The sequence below is a fragment of the Oryctolagus cuniculus genome, chromosome 5 (assembly GCF_051225735.1).
Source record: "Oryctolagus cuniculus isolate XC-2025 breed Fujian yellow rabbit chromosome 5, ASM5122573v1, whole genome shotgun sequence".
NCBI lineage: Eukaryota > Metazoa > Chordata > Mammalia > Lagomorpha > Leporidae > Oryctolagus > Oryctolagus cuniculus.
The window spans coordinates 145,934,579-145,946,740 of record NC_142871.1 but is presented as its reverse complement, the minus strand read 5'-3'; the positions used below and the strand labels follow the sequence as shown (position 1 = coordinate 145,946,740).

General features: G+C 42.6%; 1 pseudogene; it reads right to left on the bottom strand.

Moving 5' to 3' along the window:
- Nucleotides 1-10,207: 10,207 nt before the first annotated feature.
- On the bottom strand, nt 10,208-11,314 carry LOC149126779 (transmembrane protein 53 pseudogene; annotated as a pseudogene).
- Nucleotides 11,315-12,162: the final 848 nt, after the last annotated feature.

Below are 12,162 nucleotides of genomic sequence, written 5' to 3'. Positions count from 1 at the left end.
AGCACCGGTTGTTGCAGGCACTTGAGGAATAAAAAGGTAGATGCAAGCTCGCTCTCTCTAACTCTGTCTCTCTCTCTCTCCCTCTGTGTGTGTGTGTGTATTTGTGTGTGTATCCATGTGTGGGGATATGTTGGTCTGTCTCTCCACCTTTCAAGAAAATAATTTTTTTTAATTTTTTAAATATTGTGATGGATAATTTGCTGAGAACCACAGTCATTCCTGCCCTTGATCACAGACATCATTCAGGCAGCATGGCACAGAACACAAGCCCCAGACTGCCCTGATCAACTCTGAATTAACTATGTGAGTTCAATCCTGTGAGTCTCTGCTTTCTCTCCTGTGACATGAAGTTTGAAATAAGATGATCTCTAACATCTTCTCCATCATAAAAGGTTGCAATTCTGCTGATCTTTTTAAATGGAGGAGACAGCATATTTGCAGTCTCTGAGGTCACTGCAGGGGGAAGGCACCATTGAATTCATAAAGATGGAATTTATCTTATTTTTTGTTACTTATTCACATGTCTATTTATCATTTATTTTAATTAAGTTTTAAATTTATTAAAATATGCTCTATTAACATTTCCTGAAAACATAAGAGCAGCCTTCAGCTATCTGGAGGGCTCCTCCTCAAGTGGATTGTTTTGCATTCCCCCATAGGGCAGAACTGAAACCAAGGGTAGAAGACAGATTTAAGCTTAATGTAGATGAAATTCACAGGGTGGATGGTCCCAACATAGAATCAAGCAATTAATGAACTAAAAGCATTACTGGGTCCTATGATTATCAGAAGTATTTAAACAAGGGTTAGACAGATTGTACTGATGTGGTGGTGGCAGGTGGTAGAGGTAGAGTTGGAGGTTTGCACTACATCTAAAAATCATGGGGATCCATGGCTTCATGAATATTCCGCTCCCATAAGCATATTGTTTTATCCCAAGAAGATCCCTAAAGATGAGAAAGCTTACCTCTGCAAGTATTATTTGACCAAAAGTTCTTGCCCAACTTTCTTGGAAAAAGGATCTTTCCTAATGCATCTCACTGCTGCTGCCTCAGCCAACAGTCTGTCCAACAGAAGGGCTTTTTAGCGTTCAGATCAAAGCCTCCTGTGTGCAAAGTGCCCATTGTTCATTAGTGAAATGTGACTTGCACCTGCTCCACTGAGGTGTACGGCTTTCACTGCGTCCCTCTCGGTTTCAGCAGGCTGTAGCAAGATCACAGGCCCAGTCACATTGGTGATGAAGGAAGCCATGCTCTGCCAGTCAAAAGCTGGACCAGCTGTTCTGGTCCTGTGTGAACCAGGTGCGTACTGCTTCCCCAGGAGACTGCTGCCAAGCCTTGGCAGCGGGTGGACCAGCAGCTGCTCCTCCAGCTTCAGTCTTGTCTATTTCTCTTCTCCTCAGTCTGAGAATTCAAGTGCTATCCCCTCAGGAGGCCTGTTACAAAGAAGATAAAAGACACCTTTGAAAAAGGGTAACATAAGGGCTGTGATTACAGAAGGTTGACCAAGGACCTAAAACGGCAAGAGACATGGTCAACATGAAAACTAAGACAACTTTCAACCACTCTAAGCTTCTCATGGTGTGGGTGGCATCATTTTCAAGACAGGAGGAACTCATTACAGAAAAAGATCATAGCTAGAATATAAGTTTTTGATTAATCAGATCACTGATTTTATTATTACTAAAAATCTAGTATCAGATTTTAAATCCATGCCAGCATTGATCCATATAAAAGCATTTCGGTAAATACTAACAGCCTCAACATAGATAACAAGGCAAGGTCATTTGCTCTCAAAGATGTCCATTTCAAGGTTGCCATTTGTAGTGCAGTGAGTGAAATCACCATTTGCTATCCTATTTTGGAGTGCTAGTTTGAGTCCCAACAACTCTGCTTCCAATCCAACTTTCTGGAAGCAGCAGATAACGGCTCAAAGTGCTTGGGCCGCTGCCACCTATTTGGGAGACCCAGATGGAGTTTCAGGCTTCTGGTTTCAACCTGGCCCAGTCCTGGATGTTGAGAGCATTTGGGGAGTGAATCGGCGGGACAAAGATACTTCTTTTTCTCTCTGCCACCCAGTCTTTCAAGTAGATTAAAATAGACATTAAATAAAAAAGCCTCTGCCACTTTCCTTAAAAAAAAAACTGTCCATTGCCCACCTTCATGACTTCTCATAAATCAATATGAACAATAGCTTCAGGAAACAAGATTAATACTTTTTCCTATGACCTTTCCTGGTTATAGATTCACTATATGTGACACCTCAAGAAATGTTCATCTATAACTGAAGTGGATGGATTTAGATCTTGAATTTATGTTGTATGTCCATTTTTCAGAAAATATTTAACTACCACTACAGCACTCAGGCATAGCCCATGCCCTATAACCCCACCATGGCACCATGCTCTCATTAGACGCTAATGATGTTACAGGAACAGATGCACCAGGAGTGAGTAACCAATTTGCCGGTGGTTGGGGGGAGGGGGCTTGCTTCCTCCCCCAAAGGCTCTTCCTTGCACGTGGCCCTTGGAGATATGGCAAAGTGCTACTTCCCAAGCAGTAAATCCCAAGTCAGGAGGCAGTGGGGGAGGGCGGGGGCAAGTGTAAATGAACTGTTGTGCAGTGACTCATTCTTTCACTGACTTCATTCACTTCTGTGTTTTCAGCCAGTTGGGCAGCTGTGTTGGCCATGGAAAGTCAGAGAAGTTTTTTGTTCCCAAGACAGGAAGATGGTGGGGGGAGCAGAGGAAGACAGATAAAACAGTGGGTGCATGTGTGTGGAGCCATAATTGCTGTATGACTTCAGCCCCTCTGACCAGCTAACAGTCACCACATTAGTCACCAGTCCTCATAGGACAAGACCTGGCTGGATTGAACATGAAGGGAGAGGCGCCCGGCAGTTGCAGCTCAGGTCTGGACAAAGTTCTCACTGTGCTGCAGAAAGGTGAGGGGGAAATGCCTATGGTTAAGAATGTGGTCTTTAACAGAAAACCAAGTAAAACTGATCTATTCAAAAAAATAAAAAAAGATCTTTTATTAAAATTATCACAGTCTACAGGGAGAGACACTTCTGACTATCCAGAAATGTAAGCAATGATCTGAGATCATAGAAGAGGGAGTAACACCACTAGAAACTTACAGAGCAATGCAAAGGTGCCATAGCCAGCACATACTTGCTTATGTCAACTGGGCCCTCAGCTCAACTTGTATTCTCTCCCTTATCACTGATCAGCACTCATTCTTGCCCATTTTCCAAGGACGAATCCAAACTCCAAAACTTACTTCAAATCTTCAACCCAGGCCTCAGCCTGCACGGACAGCAAACACTGGTTTGCAGGCTAAATTCAGCCCCCTGCTTATTTCAAATAGTTTTATTAGAACAAAATTTGTTGAAGGTCTTGTCTTTGGCTCCTGGAATGTCACAGTAAGAATGGCATGGTTGTGGCAGGGCCCACAAAACCTGAACTACTGACTATTTGACCTTTAACAAAAATAGTTTGCTGGTTCTTGCTCCAATATATAGCAGAAAACCATACTTCTTACTTACGTGAAGAATTCCCTCAATGTTTCGAGCAAACACCCTTAGGTATTCTATTCCTGTTCCTATCTCTGTCTGGGCCTTTCAAACTTAATCAAGACTAGTCCATCCAGTCCGGCCAGAAATGCCATCCCTCTCCTTTCTTTTAGGTGCTTTCTCTCCTGCCTTTAAAATAAACTCAAGATGTTTGTCTTCAGCCCACTTTTCACTATCTTCCTGTGGGTGAGAGCCTTCCTTCCCCTCCAGGATCATCACACCACGTCTCTAGGCTGGCCTTTCACAAAGCTTTTTACTTGTTGTATTGCACTACCAACCTCTGCACCTGGATATCTTGTGTGAACAACAAAGGTATTCATGTCCAAAACTAAGCTCAACTTCCTTCTCAAGATCTCTCCCACCTTGGACCTCTCTAGCTCTGTGACTGACACTACCAACCACCTAGAAATCTGCAAGTCAACTTTCCCCCATGCCAGACATGCAATAAATTAGACAAAGATGCTAATTAATCTACTTTCTCAATTGGTTCACACTTAAGTAATGCCCAACACTCACCATCCTACTATCTGTCCTAGGTTGGCTCCATCTTCTCTCACCTGAACAAAAGAAATCACCTCTTAACCAGCAGATCCTGTCTCCCACTCCTCTGGCTGATCTCCCCACTCTTGCTTGAAGTGTAGATCAGACTATTCCCCATTCCCATTTAAAATTCTTTTTTTACTCTAATGTGGCCAGTAAAATAAGTTATATATCCCTTAGTCAAGATTTCTCATAATGAGATCTCCAGGCCTCTTTCCAATCTTATCTCCCATATGTTCACTCTGCCCTTGGCCTGCATCACACCTGATCCCATATGTACCCTTTTTGAGCCCACTAGTTCATAAAGGAAAACCACAAAGAATTCCTGGGTTTTAGCGCCTCTACTCTGGCCTGCAGTCTCCTGCACTGTTCCCCACCTGACTTTGCTCCAATCTCCTCCTCTCCTGGCTCTGTGGTTTTGGCTATGTGACTTCAACCCAGATCCTGCTTTGGGCCTTATAAGTTTGGTATTTAGTGCTGATCTTTCTGGTGAATCTAGACTTTCTTCTAACAGACTTTAACTTAGATTGATTCTCCAGTTCTTGGAAGCCTTGTTTGCTTCAGGCTTGAACATCCTATACTAACTCTTAGAAACTCTTAGAATCCAATTCTAAATCATGACTCAACCCACACCCAAGGAGCCGTAATACCCACTAGCATGACATTAGTAACCTCTATATCTAATTCATCCTCCCTCAATATAAAATTATTTATAATTCCCTTGATATCCCCATGGTAATTCATGTCCACGGTATGTCTAGAATGGTATTTTAACTCTTGTTCATATGGTAAAGTAATACTAGATATTCTATACTCATACCAAGTGTCCCTCACCCATATGTATCAAATAGTTATATTGCTAAATTCTCAAGAAACTGTAGGAGAGAGAGAATGAGAACAAACAGAAAAAGTCATAACTGTGGATTGGCTCACTTGCTTCTCACCTTAAAAACTGGAATCAACATAATGTTAGAAGGACCCTAGACAAATACAGTTAAGGAAGATAAGGGATACACTAACACTTCCCCTGGCAACAGGATCCAAATCTCATAGTAATAAGGGGAAAAGAGCATAAATGAGCATAGAATAAATGGAGATAGTGCATTTTCTGGTTAACTCTGCCTTAGGGAAAGATCTGGAGGGAAATGTTAGGATATTAGGAACATAGACAAAGAATGCAGAAAGAAATGAAACAAAAAAAAACACCTAATAAAAGAAGTAATTCAAGACTGTACAGGCAAGAGAACTTTCAGATACAGTTCTTTCTCTTGTTTATTTTTTCTGAGCAATGCTAAGTAAAGGAATCATGATGCCGTGTATCCTCAGGTCTCATACAGTATTTTCAGGAATCATGGTTAGGAAGAAATCCCATGGTATCAGGCACCTGCATTGAGGAAAAATGGATACTTGGTCTTTGATTTTGTGCCTACAGCAATCTAGGCAACCATCTGTTCAGAACAATCCTCTGCCTGATATTGGCTCAAAACTGGATCCAGGGAAGAAGAGGAAGAATGGAAAGAAATGTTGGAGGCAGGAAATCATATCTTCCCTGGACAATCTCCTCTCAGAGTGAGTTCATGGCCTCTTCTCAATGCCCCAAAAATATTCTGTGATTATTCCACCAGTGCCCGTAGCATATTACCCTGGTAATATCTACTTAGATAGATATACTCATTTTTCCAAGTACATTGTAACATAGTAGTTTAGGATCAAATAAAATAAAATCGAAATTTTATTCTAGAATGGTAATAGAATAAAAGAGGAGAGAAGAGATAATTCTGAAATCTGCCATCTAGTACAAGTTTATTTCTCAGCAGTGCAAAATCTGATGCATGTCAGTAGGAATTTCCTCCTTCTAACAATCATGGGTCCAAGTTCCCTTCCCTTGTGACATTGCCAACTCAACACATCATTCTGGATGGGTCATGACAGCCTGGAAGAAGAGAGAGGAAGTACCACACTGGTTCTTATGCTCCTTAGCCCATAATTTGCATCTACAGCATTTGATTCACATTTTGTGGCCAGAACTATTTACACGGCCCTATCTTCTACTAAGGGCTGAAAGGCACAAGCTTCCAATGTATTTAGTAAGGATAGAAGACTTCAATAGGGCAAGTACAGGAAGTCTCCAATGCTTCAGTCTCATTTGTCCTTATTACTCCAACACCTGGACGAAAGGTGAGTGCAGAACATTCTAGGTACTGAACAAGGTTTTGCTGAACTCTGGTGACTCTCCCTGGTCAACTTAAGGGAAGAATTAACAGAATATGGGATTAGGAAGTATAGAAAAGACCTTTTCAAAACCCCAACCCCAGGTAGAATCTGAAATGAGAGAAGAAACAAGAGAGAGCCTTGTGGAGGAATCCAAATAGATGAATTAAGAAAAGTCAGCAGCACTGCATGCTGTAGAGAGGATAAATAAGATGACTAATAGCAGACCATTAGATCTGAAAATTAGGCTTGTATCTGATGCAGGCCAAATCCCATTTTGGTGAGTTCTAAGAAGGTATCTAAATCATTTCAGTGAGCTAGAGTTCCATAGTACATATGCTGTTCAAAACAGATGGCTGTTTGAGATTTGTGGATGTTTTGTTACTCTGTGATTTCTTTAAACCTAATAAAATTTCTTGCCATGAATTAATAAGGTAGCAGCTATTCTTCATCATGCAACTGCCACGTGCCCAGCACTCTGTTAAGTGCTCTATTCACATTGTTGGTAATTTTTAATAACAGCCCTATAGAGAACATATGGCTAAATTCTGGCATTATAATTAGTACACACTACAGTGAGGATTGGGGCCCAAATCTGCTTGGTTCCAAACTTTGAACTCTTTAAACTGTATCACCTTGTTCCTCAAAATATGCAGTGGTTAAAGCTGCAAATATTAAATCTGGGGCATTTCTTTTTTAATATTTATTTTTATTTTTGTTTTACTTGAAAGAGAGTGTGTGTGTGTGAGAGAGAGAGAGAGAGAGAGAGAGAGAGAGAGAGAGAGAATCTTCCATCCACTTTCCCAAATGCTTGTGATGACCAGGGCTGGGTCATGGGGAAGCCAGGAGCCAGGAACTCCATGTGCTCACCCACGTGCGTGGCAAGTGCCAAAGTAACTGGACCATCATCTGCTAATTACCAGGGTGCACAGTAACAGGAAACTGGATCAGAAGCCAAGGTGGACTTCAAATCCAGGCACTGCAATATGGGATGTAGCAACCCACTTCACCACAACTCCCCTCCCTGGGACATTTCTTAAAGAGTAAAATAATAAGATGTTAAGGTGGGGATGGGGCTGGCTCAAGTTGGACTAGACTATTTTTTGTCTTTAGCTTCAGAATCTTTCCAGACCCAGTCACTGCTACTGTAACAGGTATTCTTAATTATCATTATGAAATTTTCCCCATGAAAGAGATGTTACATAATGTACAGATTTGTCCAAACTTCCCTCAGTTCTTTTCTGGTTTGCTTACTTTTCATCATCTCCTCTTTCTTTTTATTTATGTAAATAATACTTTGCTAACAATAAATCATCTTTGATGTTTGTTAAGACAGTTGTTTTCTCTTTCACATAAAATTGTAAACAATGTGCTATATGTGCATAATAATATTTCACAGAAAGTAAAATGCATGTTTCTCAAATTTTTAAGGAAACCCTGGACTAGTATATTGATTTGACTGTAGGTGTATCAAGAGAATATCTCTGGATTTATTTCTAAAAATATTTTATTAATAATAATTATACATATTAATGGAAAACTGTATTATATTTCTTTTGTTACTTTATACTTATAGAAACATTTTTTATTTTAAGATTTAAAAATTTTTACCATTTTGCCAAATCACTTCATATACCTGAAAACAGATATTAATATCTCTGAAAACAGAGATATTAATGTCATATAATGTGGAATTCATAACTGATTATAAAGCAAGGGAATAGGACATCCTGTCATGTAGATGGTATAATTCAGTGAAAATTATTTATTATAACTACCTACATACCATACGACATCCACACAATTTTTATACTTCTATATATTAATTTCCACTTATAAGAGAAAACATGTGATATTTGTCTTTATGTATCTAGCTTATTTCACTTATGCTAAGTGATAGAGTACCTTTGAAAAATTCTTTGAGTTTGTGAAAAACTGGTAAAGACAGCTTAGAAATGTTATTTTGGCCATGCCCATAGGAAAACAATTTTACCACAGTTCATTATAGCTCCAAGAGAAAATAATTCTTACCATTACCCTTGGTTAGCACATTCCTACAGGTTTATGTTGATTGTTTAATGATCCTAAAATGATAAAGTAGACATTATCAATTCATCCTGAATGAATCCCTACCTACCATTAAGTCATTTCCTAGTTGGCCCATCTGAAATATGATTTACAAACCCCACATTCCACACATTCTTCCACAGATGTCTTTTCGTTTTATTTAAAAGTTCATCAGACTTGGACTGGAGCAACATGGCAGAACATGGAAGGGCATACCACTCCAGGCTAGGAGTAAACAGTAAAAAAAAAAAAAAATGAAGGAAGTATATTCTCAGAGGAAATTCTATGGGAGAGGAGTACCGTGGATCAATGAAGAAGGCGTGGACGCACAGCACAAGCATGGACACAACCTACAACCCCAGCAGCCAAGAGCCAGAGAAAACACCAGCTTTGGAGACTGAGCTGAGATTGGATTGCAGTGGCCCCTGCCACTAGAGATATAGCTGGAGGCAGAGCATGGTGTGAGTCCAGCTGGGAGCCCAGAGGTGGACAGGGTACCAGCTAACCAAGTGAAAAAAAGAGGGGGCATGTTTCTCTCGCCTCTTCCCCTGATAACAGCAACTAGCTGAGAGAGGGCAGGTGCCATCTTGGGCATAAGCAACAGTTGCATAAGCACTTGTATGTGCACCCAGCAACTAGCTGGGACAAAGAGCCATCTGGGCAGCAGTAATGGCAGCAGAAACTCGAGTTCATGCATCCTGCAATGAGAAGGTAGAATGCAACATTCAGCCAGTGGCTCTTGTGCACACGTGTGATTCATGTATTTTACCAGAGGGGAAAAATCTGCATTCCCCACTGACTTTGAGTTTAGCTGGAAGGATTGACAGGGGCTGGACACCCACGTAGGACTGTGAAGTGCCCCCAACCTCTCAACTTATCACAGGCTCCCAGGTCCAAACCTACTATGTGGAGCACCCACAAGTAGCTGGCTCTGGGAATGTCTTTGCCTATATGTAGATGGGACAGGCTAGCGGGGAGGGGCGGATCAACAGCGCTCAGTGACTGTGGAGCCTTGTGTGATGAGATTCTGACTACATGAGAGGGCAAAGGGTGTAATTGGTTCTCTGGGCAATCACTGTGAAGAGCTCCACATGCTCAGAGCTCCCTGATTCCAGGGATGTGTCAATGCAGTGGGATCTGTGCTCACACTGAACCTGCACAGCTGCCTTGTGTGGTTCATGCAGCAGCAAGGATGAGTACTGCACTCACTGTTGGCTAACACCCAGACAATGATCACCCTGGAAGAGAGAAGGTGAGGGTGTAATTATGCCAGCAGAGGTGATCATGCCCACCCTCCTGCTAGCAAGAGAAGATCTACCACACCCAACTTGGGTGTCACCCTGGATATTCACCCCACACTGGAGCACTGAACAGAGCTCCCTGGCCACACTCAGCACACAGACCTCTGGTATTTACTGAAAGAGCAGACACCCCACTAAGACACAGACGCATGCTCCAAAGATAAAAGCCATCAGCGGGGAAAAAAAAAAAAAAAAAAAAAAAAAAAAAAAAAAAAAAAAAAAAAAAAAAAAAAAAAACAAACCAAGAAGTATCTGCACAAATTCCTAAAAATAAATGCAAAAATTCAAGAAACAAGAATAAGGAAGGCTCACTCTTGCTGCCCCTCAAGCCCCTCAGAGAAGTTGCTGCTGGCACCACAGCCAACAGGAAAGAAATTAGGAAGGCCAGGGGGCCGTTATCACCACTGTGCCACAGAATTAAGGTAGTGAGTACCCAGTCTAATGCTGCTGCAACCTGTAATGTCTCAAATCATAATGATTTAAATAGTTAAAAATATAAAGATAATTGAAAATGAATCTTGATGAAGAATGGGATAGGAGAGAGAGTGGGAGATGGGGACATTTTTTTTCTCAGCGAGACCCCCAGAGTCCTGCCAGGATCCTGGGGTCAGCAGATGCAGCTGTTCCCCCAGGACACAGGCCCATGGGAACTTTCTACTTAGGGGACCCCTAAGTCGCAGAAAGCCATAGGGAAGAGGGCCCCACAGATGCGGGTCATGGGGAGGTGTCAGGCATTTATTTCTGGAGCAGAGGGGAGCCGCAGCAGGGATCTCAGCAGTGGACACAGTTGTGCATGAAGTCGACACAGAGGCTCGTGTAGTAAGTAGGGTAGTCACGGAGGTGGCTGACGTGGGCAGATGACACAAAGTCTCACAGAGCGCACCAGGACCCGGCGTGACAGGCGTGCTTCCACCATGCGCTCCACGTCCCTGGCCAGCACTACCTCATCAGCCTTGGAGTAGAGGTAGAGCTCAGGCCAGCGAGAGCCAGCATCCTGTAGCCTGTCATAGAAGTTGGGGGTGGAAGAGGGCAGTGAGGGGAGCGAGCAGGATGTGGAACAGCACTGCCACCAGGGCAAAGGCCACCAGGAGCAGGAGGCGCAGCACGGCAGGCCAGTGCTCCAGGATGACGGCGAGGGCCCGCAGCGCCCTGACCACGTTGCTGTCACCAGGACCGCTGTCAAAGATGGTGCCCACCACGCGCAGGTGGCAGAAGCGCTGGTGAGTGTGCGGGAGCTCCAGCACGTAACGGTACAGCATGATGCCCGCGTTGCTGAAGACGTGGAAGAGCAGGGGCTCCTTCTCAATCTCGTAATCGAAGAGGAGCTCCAGCAGCCTCTGGGCCAAAACCTGCAGTGACGGGATGCCCAGGGACTCGGAGAAGAAGACCATGTGCCACGGGGCCGTGTAGCGGATCACGATGCAGCCCCTTTTATGGTAGAGGGCGCTGTACTTGGCAAGGTTCTTGTCCTTGCAGCCACCCCAGCCCAAGAGAATCACCACCGGCTGCCGAGTGCCAGCCTCCTTCCCAGCTTGGCTGGAGCTGCTCTTCTGGCTCCAGAAGGGCTGATCCGGGATCTCGATGATGTAGTCCAACTCAGCCGAGGCCATGGAGAAGGTGCTGCACGGTGGGAGGGAGGTTATGGAGGGAAAAGACACTATAAACCAAAAGCTGTACTTTCAAAATTTATATTTATTAAATGAAAGTTAAAAAAATAGTTGAGGCCCCAGAGAAGGGGACAAATAATGGAACTCTTCCACCTGGAAGCAGCCTGGCTAATGAAGAACTGGTGCTGAACGTGTCAACAAGATTGTGTTCATAGCTCTCAAAATTCAGACTCGCAGGAACCCAGGAAAACAGGCATTTCACCAATCTCTTCATCTTCACATTCTAATATTGAAGTGTTGCTGTATTCCTTTGGGTGATGGAGCAGACACAGGGAGACCCTCAGGAGGCTTCCACAATGCTCAAGATGAGAGATGCTGGTGACCTGGGCCAGACACTAACCAATCTTGTGGCATCAGGTGGGCAAGAAACGATGAAATTTGGAAATAGTCACACATTTATTCTGATTCTGGAAATGCCAAGTTGCGTCAGTCTTGAGAGCACGGTGTCATCTTAAAAGCCACCTGAGAAGAATGAATCCTTTGGCTTTATATACAGGTTTTCTAGAGTGTTTTCTAAGAGAATAACATAAATAGGAGTCTTTGAGGATCAGTTTTACTGCTTTTTTTTTTACTGGCTTCCTTTAATTATTATTGAACACACCTGACCAGTCTGCATTTGATGGTAATTCCTACCTGGTTACATAATCTAATTGGAAAGGTAATCATTTTAATAATTAGCCCTCTCAAGGAATATTAAAAATTCTCAAATAATATTTCAAAAAGATAAACTATTTAATTTTATATGCAAAATATATGTAATTGAAATTCACAGGGGAAAGGTCTTCTAAATTGTAAATAACATT